The sequence below is a fragment of the Bos taurus genome, chromosome 12 (genome assembly GCF_002263795.3).
Source record: "Bos taurus isolate L1 Dominette 01449 registration number 42190680 breed Hereford chromosome 12, ARS-UCD2.0, whole genome shotgun sequence".
Lineage (NCBI taxonomy): Eukaryota > Metazoa > Chordata > Mammalia > Artiodactyla > Bovidae > Bos > Bos taurus.
In genome coordinates, this window is record NC_037339.1 from 48,239,252 (window position 1) to 48,251,465 (window position 12,214).

The window sequence follows — 12,214 nt, forward strand, 5'->3', positions numbered from 1 at the left end:
AGCCAGAAGCCAAGATAAAATAAGTGATACTATAGATTTATTAGGATAAATGCCAGTGAGGGAAGATGAAGAGGGACAGCCAGTGGACCACAATGCATGTCTTATACTTTTGAAAGAGAAAGGAGAGGAAGAAGGGACTTTCCTGACAGCTCAGTTGGTAAAGAATCTGTCTGCAATATGGTAGACACAAGAGATGCAGGTTTAATCCTTGAGTTGGGAAGATTCCCTGGAGAAGGAAATGGCAACCCATTCCAGTATCCTTGCCTAAAAAAATCCCATGGTCAGAGGAGCCTGTTGGGCTACAGTCCGAAGTGTCACAAAGAGTCAGACACAACGGAGCAGGAGCATGAGACAAGACAAGGGAAGACAGGGGTCTTAGAAGCTCAGCTGAACAGTTTTGGCAAGGTTGATAGACAGTCCTCAAGCCAAAGTTGCCTATCAAAGAAGTTCTGTGTCTCTCAGAAATGCTCCTGGGAAATACAACGTTTGCTCAAACCCAGCAGTAGATTCAGAGAGCAGCAGCTGAAGCCATCAGTCAATTACATTCCATGCAACAGGAGATTTGAGAGGAGCATTTTCATGGCCTCCATGCGTTAAATAAGTTTTGACACCACCACAAATGAATTTAATCCTTAAAGTGAGATTGATGAATAATTGTTGCCAGGGAAACATGCTTGTCACTTATTTTTATAACTTTACATTTCAATTTAGAATTAAAATATTAATCTACTTACAATTCTAATTAATCTAATATTCTTTATCATACACATAAAGTAGTCACAGATCACTATTACATCTTTTACAATTTGGGACAAGAAGACAACTGAGATACAAAATCACACTAACAGAATTGTCACTGGAAAAACAATTCAGTTACTCACGTTTGCTATCATTTTTGCTTTCCTAACCTGTATTGGAGAAGGCAATGGCACCCCACTCCAGTACTCTTGCCTGGAAAATCCCATGGACGGAGGAGCCTGGAAGGCTGCAGTCCATGGGGTCGCTGAGGGTCGGACACGACTGAGCGACTTCACTTTCACTTTTCACTTTCATGCATTAGAGAAGGAAATGGCAACCCACTCCAGTACTCTTGCCTGGAGAATCCCAGGGACTGGGGAGCCTGGTGGGCTGCCGTCTATGGGGTCTCACATAGTTAGCAGCAGCAGCAACCTGTATTGCTAAGCCATAATCACAACAAAGACAAAGAAACTTTTAAAATTCAAAGTAGAGCAAGGGTCAGTCATACGTGAATATTAGATTGAGGAAACTATTCTAGTTAAAGTATAAGACTGTAACTGAGGCTATTGCTTTACAGTATTTACAAATAAAATGTGTTTTATATTCTGGAAAAGAAATGATGTAGGTATGGTGGGTACAATGTTGAGTAGAGGAAAACAGTTTGTTGATTGCTTGGCCTGTAGGGAAGGTAAGAATTACAGAGTGCCATGGGCTTCCCTGATAGCTCAGTTGGTAAAGAATCCACCTGTAATGCAAGAGACCCCAGTTCGATTCCTGGGTCAGGAAGATTCGCTGGAGAAGGGATAGGCTATCCACTCCGTATTCTTGTGTGTCCCCTGTGGTCCAGCTGGTAAAGAATCCGCCTGCAATGCGGGAGACCTGGGCTTGATCCCTGGGTTGGGAAGATCCCCTGGAGAAGGGAAAGACTACCCACTCCAGTATTCTGGCCTAGAGAATTCCATGGACTGTATAGTCCATGGGGTTACAAAGAGTCGGACACAACTGAGCCACTTTCAAAAAAAAAAAAAGAGAGAGAGAAATAGCAGTTTACATTATGATGTCAGAGCTTTATCACCCTGACCAAGGCCATATGTTCAGGAGAGATCAGCCCCCCAAGAATGAGGAGATGAAGTGGGGAACAGGAAAGCCATCCCACTGAGGTAGGACTTTATATCTGCCCAGTCTGTTCCACATTCCCACACATCCATCTGTGAAGCACATCATTCCCTGATGAGTAATCATGGCTGTGATGATGACCTCTGTAAACATGCCAATTTGCAATTAGCTACTTCAGATTGAAAAACGGAATTTTAGGGCTGGAAGCAGCCTTAGACTATTCCTATAATTCTCTCTGAACAAGAGTCCTGCAGTCAACTAAGTTTAGATATTTCATATTACCACCTCCCCTCCAATTCATGATCGTAATTAGTGTATTAAGAGATGTTCCCAATCCTGTCATAAAACTCCATTTAACTTTGTTTAATACAGTACTTCTTAAAGATAAATAAAAGTAAAAATCTATCTTCACATAATACCTAATAACTCAGTGTGTTCATGAACACACTGTAGGAAACCAGAATCTTTATTCTATCTTTTCATTCTTACGGGAGAACTTTGAGGCTAAAGGGGTCAACTTACCTGTCCAAGGTCACACAAATGGGGACTGGAAGACTGGGTCCTGAGACCAAGGCTGGCTGGCTCAGCAGAGATCCTTATCCTATCCATAGCCCACCCTTCCTACTATTAAAGTTGATATGACCATTTTTACCATCTTTTTCAGATAAGGTAGTTAAACTTAAGCAGACCTTTGGGAACTTGAATAAAGACATTCAAAACAGCTACTTCAGAAAGTATTCGAATTATTTTGAAGTATACCAAAGAGCAAGTGGGAAATAAGATTTATTGTCTTTTTCCTTCCTCCTCAGCTACTGTTCTCGGGATGGTTTTACATTATTGGTCAGAAGAGCAAGCTTCCTTGAGGAGCTGCTACTGAGCAGCAATTTATTCATTGCTTCTGAAATGATTTTGAGTTATGTTTCTTTTATTGGATCCCATATTGGAATGCTCCGGAGTGTGCTGCTTTTCGTTTGATGCTTTTAGAGTTATTATGGAGGCAACCATTTGGCCAAGTGGAAAGCAGATGAAAAAGCAACCATCTAAATGTGTGCTTTGGGATGATTGCAGATTCTTTATCTCCTATGGGAAACTGAACAGCTGTACCCTCAGGTTGCCCCTTCTCCTGCCTCGAAGTCTGAACTATGTTCCCAGAAGATTTGAGATAGATTGATGTGAGGGTGTGCAGGCTGGGGGTCAAACCATAGGCTAACTGGCTCTTCTAGTTGTTGATGTTTTTGTTAAAGTTTCCAGTGATCTTGATGCCTCATGTTGAGTAAGAGATTCAAGAATGTAGCCAGGTCGCTGGACTGGATCCAACTATACAGATTCTGAAGCTCCGCTGGGCTTGCACCAAGAAACACAGGTGGTCTCACCGAGCCACTTCCATCTCAGTCCAGCCCAAGAAGAGCAGCAAATACCTGGGTGTGTTTATTATTCTGTAACAAATATTTTCCCATTTATTTCACTTTTAAAACAACCAAAGACAAAGCTTATTCAGCTGTAAAAATGAATTTATGTCTTGATTCAGTTGACTTTGGTATCTTTCTCAGTAAAAGGGAAAAGAGAAAGTGCTGGGAAATAACAGTTATTGACACAAGGGCATCAGTTAACGAGTCCTGAAAAGAAAGCGTAGCCTGACATTTTTTTTGTGGAGGGAGGTAGGGGGTCTCCTGGCTTCTTCGATTATTTCTGGACTGTTCCACAAAGACCCTCCACATGTTTGTTTCCACAGAAATATCGACAAACACTAGAGACTCCTCAAGCAGAGTGAATTCCCTCAGTGAAATATATGTCCTCTGCCAAGAATCAAAGGTCATCCCAGTGGAGTGCCGTCTTCGTGCTCAGCCACTACGGAGTGTCTGGAACAGAGTGAGAACAAAAATTACCCTATTTCGGTGCCCCCTGAACTCTTTCGGGAAGTATCCCAACAAAACAGTCACTGGGAATTCAGATAGCACATTTGGAGACTGGGAAAGGGCCAGGCCAAACAGAGGAGAATGTGACTTAGAGACAATAAGGTAAAGGAAATAAATGACTCAAAGAAGAGTTTTAAGCCAATATTTACACCCGTATTGCCATATTTACAGCTTAAACACTATGCCCTGACCAGGCAGGAAGTACACTTTTATGAGTCCCTTAATGAATGTTAAATCAATAATATCCCAAACAATGGGCCCCAGTGAATTTTCTTATGAAGGCCATAGAGGGAGTTATTCAAATGGAGTCAGAGTCATTTGCACTCTGTAATGCACATTTTTTTAGGAGACAGATTTTCAAATTAGCAACTTTTAATACGATCGAAAGCCTTTTCTACATGTTTATTGTTAAAGGGAATCATGTCATAGAAGACAGGTATAATGCCCAACTAAAAACGTCTATACAGCAGATTTTATTGTCAGCAGAGGCAATGGTCAAAGAACATTTGCCTTCATCATGACCACAATAAGAGAATAATTACACATGCAGAAAAAACTAATTAAATGGCTAATGAGCAAACCAATATGTTCGACTGTAACATCCACGGCAGCCAGGCAACTGAGCATATGGAATAGATTTTATCAGTTGGTTGGTGCCATGTAATCAGTAACTGCTTTTTTTGGACCTTGGTGACACCCGACCCATATTGGTTGATTGGCAGGTCCAGATAAATGATCAATAAGACAAAAGTACTCTGATTTCATAAAACACAAGCCCAGCAAAAATGCCACTGACCTCTTTGATGTTACTGAGATGCTCAGGAAGCACTTTTGAAATTTTATTTATTTTTTGGGTGGCCCATTGTTCAATGTTCTCTGGTTGCATTTACAAGTGTAATAGGAAATGACAGTCCTGCCAGTCTTTCTTAAAATGTCAAAGACAGATCATGTAAAACAAAACTCAAAGACATCCCCCATTTGTGCATATCATGCCAAATAAGCTGCATCACAGAAGAGAGCTCATATTTTTGAGAACACTCAGTCTTGAAGATCCTGACTTTCAAAAAAAAATCCTTCTGATCAAAAGAAGATAGTATTCTAATTGATGGTTCACATGAGAATTAGTGGAAAATTATCACATCTACAGACAGTCATATACAGCATCATGTTCAATTATCTATCCGGAAAGATGCAAATCTCATTATCACACAATCTACAGAGAAAGTTGTTTGTGTAAGTGCTAGCCCTTTCTCTCTTCTTTTTTTACTTTTCAACTTTTATTGGAACACAGCCCTGCCTACTTTTTGTAATTAATTTATTTTTTGGCTGTGCTGGGTGGGCTTTTCTCTAGTTGTGGCAAGTTGGAGCTGCTCACTAGTTATAGTGCCGGGGCTTCCTTGTTGCAGAGCACGGGCTCTAGGGCATGCAGGCTTCAGCAGTTGTGGCACATGGGCTCAGCAGTTGCAGCTCTCGGGTTTTAGAGCACAGAGTCAGTAATTGTGGTGCACGGGCTCAGTTGCCTCTCCGTGGCTTGTGGGATCTTCCTGGATCAGGAATTGAACCCACGTCTCCTGCACTGGCAGGTAGATTTTTTACCAATGAGCCACCAAGGAAGCCCCTAGCTGTTTCTTAAAAGGAGAATAATAGAATTATTCAGGCAAAATGTTAGAGTTGCAGAGGTCCATCCACTGGAGATAAATCTAGATTCAAATTCTGGCTGTGGGGAGTATAGGGCTGTGCAGGCTGTAGATGTGCAAATTCACCTCTCTGAAACTCAATGTACTCATTGGCAGAGCTGATACAGTATCTCACTCCTAGGATTGCAGTAACAATTAAATATTTGTATGTATGAAATTATGTAGCACTTTGCCTGGCAACTTCCATTAATTGAACCTGGATAACTGGTTCTTACTATCAGAGGTTTCTACTGATATAAATGTGTGCACTTATAAAAGCACACATGTAAGAGAAAAATCATCTTAATATGATGGAAATAATTTTGACCTCATGGACTCCCCAAAAGAATCTCAACTCCTGTCTCCCAGGGTTTCCCAGGCCTACTTTGAATGCCAGAAGAGTAGGCAAAGCATACGAACACTTTGGCCAGGGAGAAGCTCTAATAGAAGTAGTAAGAAAGAGAATTAAGAAAGGGGAAATTGAGTTGAGTCCTCCTCTGTTGGATAATTTTACCAAAATCTCCAGGCAAAATGTGTCATGGTGGGAAGATGCCAAATAAGAGACGGTTGCTATGGAAAGACAAATTAAAATATACATTTATGATACATCAGTCGTTCTCAGGAAGATTAAAGGAGTTGACAGATAAGACTAGATATCCTCCCCCTGCCTTAGGCTGTAGCCCCTCCTATTTTTGTTTTATCCATCACCTTTAAAAAGTCAGTGCTTCTTTAAAATTGACTTGTTGGTATTACTAATTTACTGCTGTACTTGTTATTCTAGACACTGTAGGTACAAGAGGTTGAATGAGACAGAAGCTCTGGCTGGAGGAGAATGAGCTGTGAGAGGACTCATATGAACAGTGCTGACAGTGGATGTCTGAGCCCAGGGTTGGGTCCCTGAAGGATAGAGAGGATCAAGGGTATAGACCCTTAGTTCCTCCTGATAAAAGCTACAAATGGACTACTTAGACATGTTTATTTGAAGTCAGCAGTCCCGAACATTTTTGGCTCCAGGGACCAGTTTTGTGGGAGAGATTTTTTTCCATGGACTGAGGCAGTGGGCATAGTTTTAGGATGATTCTCATAAGGAGCTTGAAACCTAGATCCCTCACACGTGCAGCTCAAAGTAGGATTTGAGCTCCCATGAGAATCTAATGCTGCCATTGGTCTGACAGGAGGTGGAGCCCAGGCAGTAATGCAAGTTTTGGGGAGCAGCTGGAAACACAGATAAAGCTTCTCTCACTCACCACTCACCTCCTGCTGGGCAGTCTGTTTCCTAACAGGCCATGGACCTCTATCCGTATGCGGCCTGTGGACTGGGGACTCCTTTTCTAAATGAAGTAAAGGTGATTCCATGGCAGAGAGTCTGTGAAAATTTCAAAGTCCAAAAGATTATAGGCATATATGCTTGTGAAACACCTACATTTCAGTCTTGAGAAGAAAGTGAATTTTTTTTTTTTCCCAATCTCAGCTATTTTTAAAAGGTCACAGAATGAAAATCAATGGGAAAAATCTTGGCCTGAAATGGAATTCATGGCTTCACAAACTAAATTCAGCACTGTAATTTCTGAAGTTTTGAATAGTTTGTACTCATTATGGTAAATACAAATGATATTTAAAAAAGAAAACTATTGTTATCATATTATCATTCTAAGAAAAGAGTAAATGGGCAGCCTATTAAGTACATGAAGATACACTTGTATATTCCATTTTAATTTAAAACTATAACATAGTACGATTCACAAATTCACTCTTTTAGGGACTTCTCTGGGGGCTCAGTGGTAAAGAATTAGCCTGCAATGCAGGAGATGCAGGTTTAATCCCAGGATTAGGAAGTGACTTGTAAAAATTTTTTCACCACAAAATACTAGCATATTATTAAAACATTCTGTTTTTGTATGGATTTTGTTCCTTTACATCCATATAATAGTTACTTCACTCCTGTTGTTTTTTAAACAGTAGTACTTTCTAAACATGTGTTTTGTTTACTTTTGTTCTACAAGATGCTTGTAAGTGTTTCCCAAAAACAGTTTTATTCTCAAAGAAGTTTGGAAAACCATGGGTTCAACAAAGAAGAAATTTCTTTATAACAGTACTTTCATGAGCCTTTGTTATGAGTTCATCAAGAAATTTCAAGAGGGTCATCCAGAAGGAAATGCTTCATAATTTACTTGGTTTGAAATACTTGACTTCATGGTGGATCTGTTAACATCTTTTAGAACTAGTACTCTGCATGAAAGGATTTGAGAAATGCTGTTTTGCACCAAGAGACAGAATGATTGGATTTGTACTTGATATCATTTCACTTATTGGGTTTAAATTACTGAAGGAACCTCCTTTGGGATTAAGGAAAATCAACATGCAACATAAATATGTCAGACGTGTCTTTGGCATTCTGTCGCTTTTCAGGTGAATGTCAGCAAGAGACCTTAAGTTAGAATAACTAACGTGGGAGAAAGTCATGGCAGAAGCTATAGTACCTTCCTTCTACAGGGCTTCTCAGGTGGCTCACTGGTAAAGAATATGCCTGCCAATGCAGGAGATGCAGGAGACAGGATTTGATTCCTGGGTCAGGAAATCCCTTGGAGAAGGGAATGACAACCCACTCCAGTATTCTCGCCCGGAGAATTTCATGGACAGAGAAGCCTGGCAGGCTACAGTCCGTGGGGTCGCAAAGAGTCAGACACAGCAGAGCAGGTGCCACCACGTGATGTCCCACTACCAGCATGAAAGAGACAAAATAAGAGTGGGACTTTGCCTCTGAAGAGAATGTTCTTGTAATTCTTTTTATACATATCAATGGCAGCGATCAAGTTGTAATTGTCTGCAAGTCATTTGTCCACAGCTATGTTCATATTTGCTTTTTGTACATGCCACACCTATGGCCAGCTTCTTGTAGGGCGCGAGGGGCAGGAAGGAGGTGTGCGGTCCCTGGAATGGGAAGATGGCTGGCCCACCACCTTTGTCAGAACTGGAGCTTTCTCATTTTGTTTGAATTATTTCAAATGCCCAGAATTCAGACATAACAGGGCTTCCCCGGTAGCTCAGCTGGTAAAGAATCCGCCTGCCATGCAGGAGACCTGGGTTTGATCCCTGGATTGGGAATATCCCCTGGAGGAGGGCATGGCAACCCACTCCAGTATTCTTCCCTGGAGAATCCCCATGGACAGAGCAACCTGGTGGACTACAGTCCGTGAGGTCGCGAAGAGTTTGGACATGACTGAGCGACTAAGCACACAGTTAAACATGAACACAGAAACACTTTTCAAGGAGGTATATACAGGAGCCTTGGAATGCATTCATTTTCTGTCATTACGCTATCATTGTCCTTTATTGACACAGACGCTCCACAACTGACTGTACTCGGTTTATACACATGTCCAAACATTAAATCAGCAATCTATTCAAAATCGAACTGTTTCTATTTTAAATGGGCTTAACTAGAAACAAACATAGGTTAAATACAAAAGGCACTACAGATGGAAGTTGGGGGAGAGGTAATTGGATGGAAGTAGTCAAAAGGTGCAAGCTTCCAGGTATAAGCAAGAACTAGGCGTGGCACTAGTGGTAAAGAACCTGCCTGCCAATGCAGGAGCCAGACGCTGGTTTCAGCTCTGGGTCGTGGCAACCCACTCCAGTATTCTTGCCTGGAGAATTCCAAGGACAGAGGAATCTGGTAGGCTACAGCCCATAGGGTCGCAAAGAGTCAGACACAACTAGAGCAACTTAGCGTGCACACAGGAATGTAATGTAAAACAGGATAAATATAACTAACATTGCAGTACATTATATACATGCGTCTATGTGTGTGTGTATATATATATATATAGTGTTGAAAGAGTAAATCTCAAGAGTTCTCATTACAAAGAAAATTTTTTTTCTGTTTTTTAAAAAGTTTGCTTCTATATGAAATGAGGGATGTTCATTAAACTTCTTGTGTTCATCGTTTCATGATACAAGTCAAATTATTATGCTGTACGTTCTCATGTCCCCACTCACCTCCGACTCTTACGACCCCTTGGACTATAGCCTGCCAGGCTTCTCTGTCCATGGAATTTCCTAGGCAAGAATACTGGAATCGGTTGCCATTTTCTCCTTCAGGGGATTATGCTTTACACATTTTTTTTTTTTTAGCCAAACTGTACCTTGAACACCTTAAATTTAAACAGTGTGTGTGTGTGTGTGTGTGTGTGTTCAGTAGTGTCCAGCTCTTTGGGACCCAGTGGATTGTAGCATGCCAGATTCCTCTGTCCATGGGATTCTGCAGGCAAGAATACTGGAGTGGGTTGCCATGCTCTCCTTCAGGGGATCTATTCCATTCCTGACCCAGGGATAGAACCCGTGTCCCCTGCATCTCCTGCATTGCACGTGGATTCTTCATCACTGAGACACCAGAGAAGCCCCCAATTTAAACAGTATTGTGTGTCAATTATATCTCAATAAAACTAGAAGAAAAATCAAACCCAAACCAACAACAACCACAAATGTACTACAGAAAGTTTACGATTTAATGGCACTGTACATCTTTATAGAATTCCCAGCTGTCACACAACCCCCGAGCTCTCTGGATTTCCTCCCTGAACATACTTCAACAGCTGTATGAGCCTTTTAGGTCCAAAATATAGGAAATCACTGATTCCAGGCAAAATCAGGGTGTGGGAGAGGGGAGAGACTAAAGTTTGAATCTAATTAACCAGTTCTGAAACTTGTTTGCACAAACGAGTTAATTTCTTCTTTCAACAATGAGAGCACTTGGTTTTCCGTATTTATATGTCTATGTCCTTGTGTGTACAATGCATGCTTTGTTAAGGCTGTGTCTGGCCAGTGCTTTGCATCCCTTTATGAAGGCAGTAATTGTAGCCAGTACGTAATGTACCTGGGGATGAAGAGTTGCTGGAGTCTCCTTTTGGACAGCCTTCTAGTTGGCACAGCCGTGGTATTTTCTCCCTCCTCATCCTTCTAACTCTCCTTGGTTTAATGACAGTCTTATGTTTTACTCATTTTCCTCTGATCCAACATGTTTATCTGAGGGCAGTTCTAGAATACATGAAAGTCAGAGGCAGGGTGGTAATTACCGACACTGTTGTACATATCACCTCTCATGGTAAAAAGATAAATGTGTAATCACACAGTAATATGAAAAACTGACTGAAGGACCAAAGAACTGTGTCATTTTACTCCACCCTCTGTGAGTCAGTGAAATGGATTGGATTATAAACCAGAAACCAGCACTTGAATTTGATGAAACTCATCCTCAGGAGGAAAGTGTCACTACACGTTGGCAGTTTGTAAAATGTGATGAGCTGCCCTAATCCATTGGAACCAACATGTCCTTAATCATAGCAACATTCTTGGTAAATTAAATAGCTATTAATTTTTTTTTTTTCCAAAAAAAAGCCTGTCAGGATATGCTTCTATAAATGAGGCACATACAATCACAGGCATTTCCACTGTGTCAAATGTGTAGAAAAATAGAACCCCTTTGGGAATTTGTAAAATGGTGTCAGGCATCAGGGCATTTAAAGGAGTGGACTGAACTTGAGCAAAAACTCGGGAGTGACTTTCCACGTCTGAAGGTCCAGAGTGCTTGTATGGTGATATACGTCATAGATCACTGTGTAATAATCGTCTCCCCCTCCCCCCACGTCAAGTATCCAGGGAAGACCTATGCTGCCCCAGGTACAGTGCTGAGGGGCAGCGCAGAGGTGGCAGGGGTCTTACGTATCTATTTTCACTTCTCTGCTGCTTGTTTAACCCTCTCAAGTCAGGAGCAAGACATTTGTGCTCTTTTTATTCTCGCGTGAGGAGGTCCCCTGCCTCAAGGAGATGAACTCTGGGTCTTGTGCCTTCAAGGTAGGCCCTACAAAGGACTCTTCTCTCATAGATAAAAGGGAGTGTATCCACTACTCTATTTAAAAGAAATAACCAACAAAGACCTACTGTATAGCACAGGGAATGGTTCTCAGTATCTGTAATAACCTAAATGGTAAAAGAATTTGAAAAAGAATAGATACTTTTATAACTGAATCACCTTGCAGTAACCTGAAACTTACACACTGTTAATCTCTAATACTCTAATATAATTGAGTATATAATCTCTAATATAATTAGAGATTAGTTAATGTCTAATACTCTAACAATAGAGCCTTGTTAATGCTCTAAAATAAAATAGTTTTTTAAAGAGGCAGGGGTTTATGTTAGTGGCTTTGCTGAAAAGGAATGTATTCCTAGCATGGTGTTAACTTTTTTCTTCTTATAACCACCAGGGACCTCAAGGGAAATTCTCTAGAATTATGTTGGAGTACATTAAAAATTCTTTTGCAAGGTTATTCAATGACCTGATGATTAGAACAGATAGAGATTGCAATATGAAGTCATCTAAGACAGACAAAATAATTCAGTAATGCGGGGAAATTTAATGGCATGTCTTATAGACAAACCACGGCAAGATTCATCTTACAGTAAGGCTTTATCTTTGATACATCTGCTTATAACCTTGGTAATGACATGTCTGAATCAGACAGGATATGGCAAAGTGGGAAGCCAGTGCTGTATCAGGGGGCTTATTATCAGCAGGTCTCACCTAATGGCATGTCATCAAGATGCTGCTGAATATTGTAAATTTTAAGCTTGAAATACCTGATGGTTGATGTTCTGTTCATAACATTTGAAGTGACAACAGCAAAAGAATAGTGAAAGGCAGAGCTATTGTATATGTAGACTGTGCTCTGCATAGGGCACCCATCGGGAGGGTAGTGTGGGGTGATG

General features: G+C 40.9%; 1 long non-coding RNA gene across 1 annotated transcript in view; it reads left to right on the forward strand.

Annotated features, from left to right (window-relative positions):
- Positions 1-12,214, forward strand: part of LOC132346777 (uncharacterized) — a 75,647-nt gene that overhangs the window by 22,451 nt on the left and 40,982 nt on the right. The window contains exon 2 of the long non-coding RNA XR_009496726.1: positions 3,587-3,723. This is a non-coding gene — a long non-coding RNA (uncharacterized lncRNA). The remainder of the gene's footprint in view (positions 1-3,586; positions 3,724-12,214) is intronic.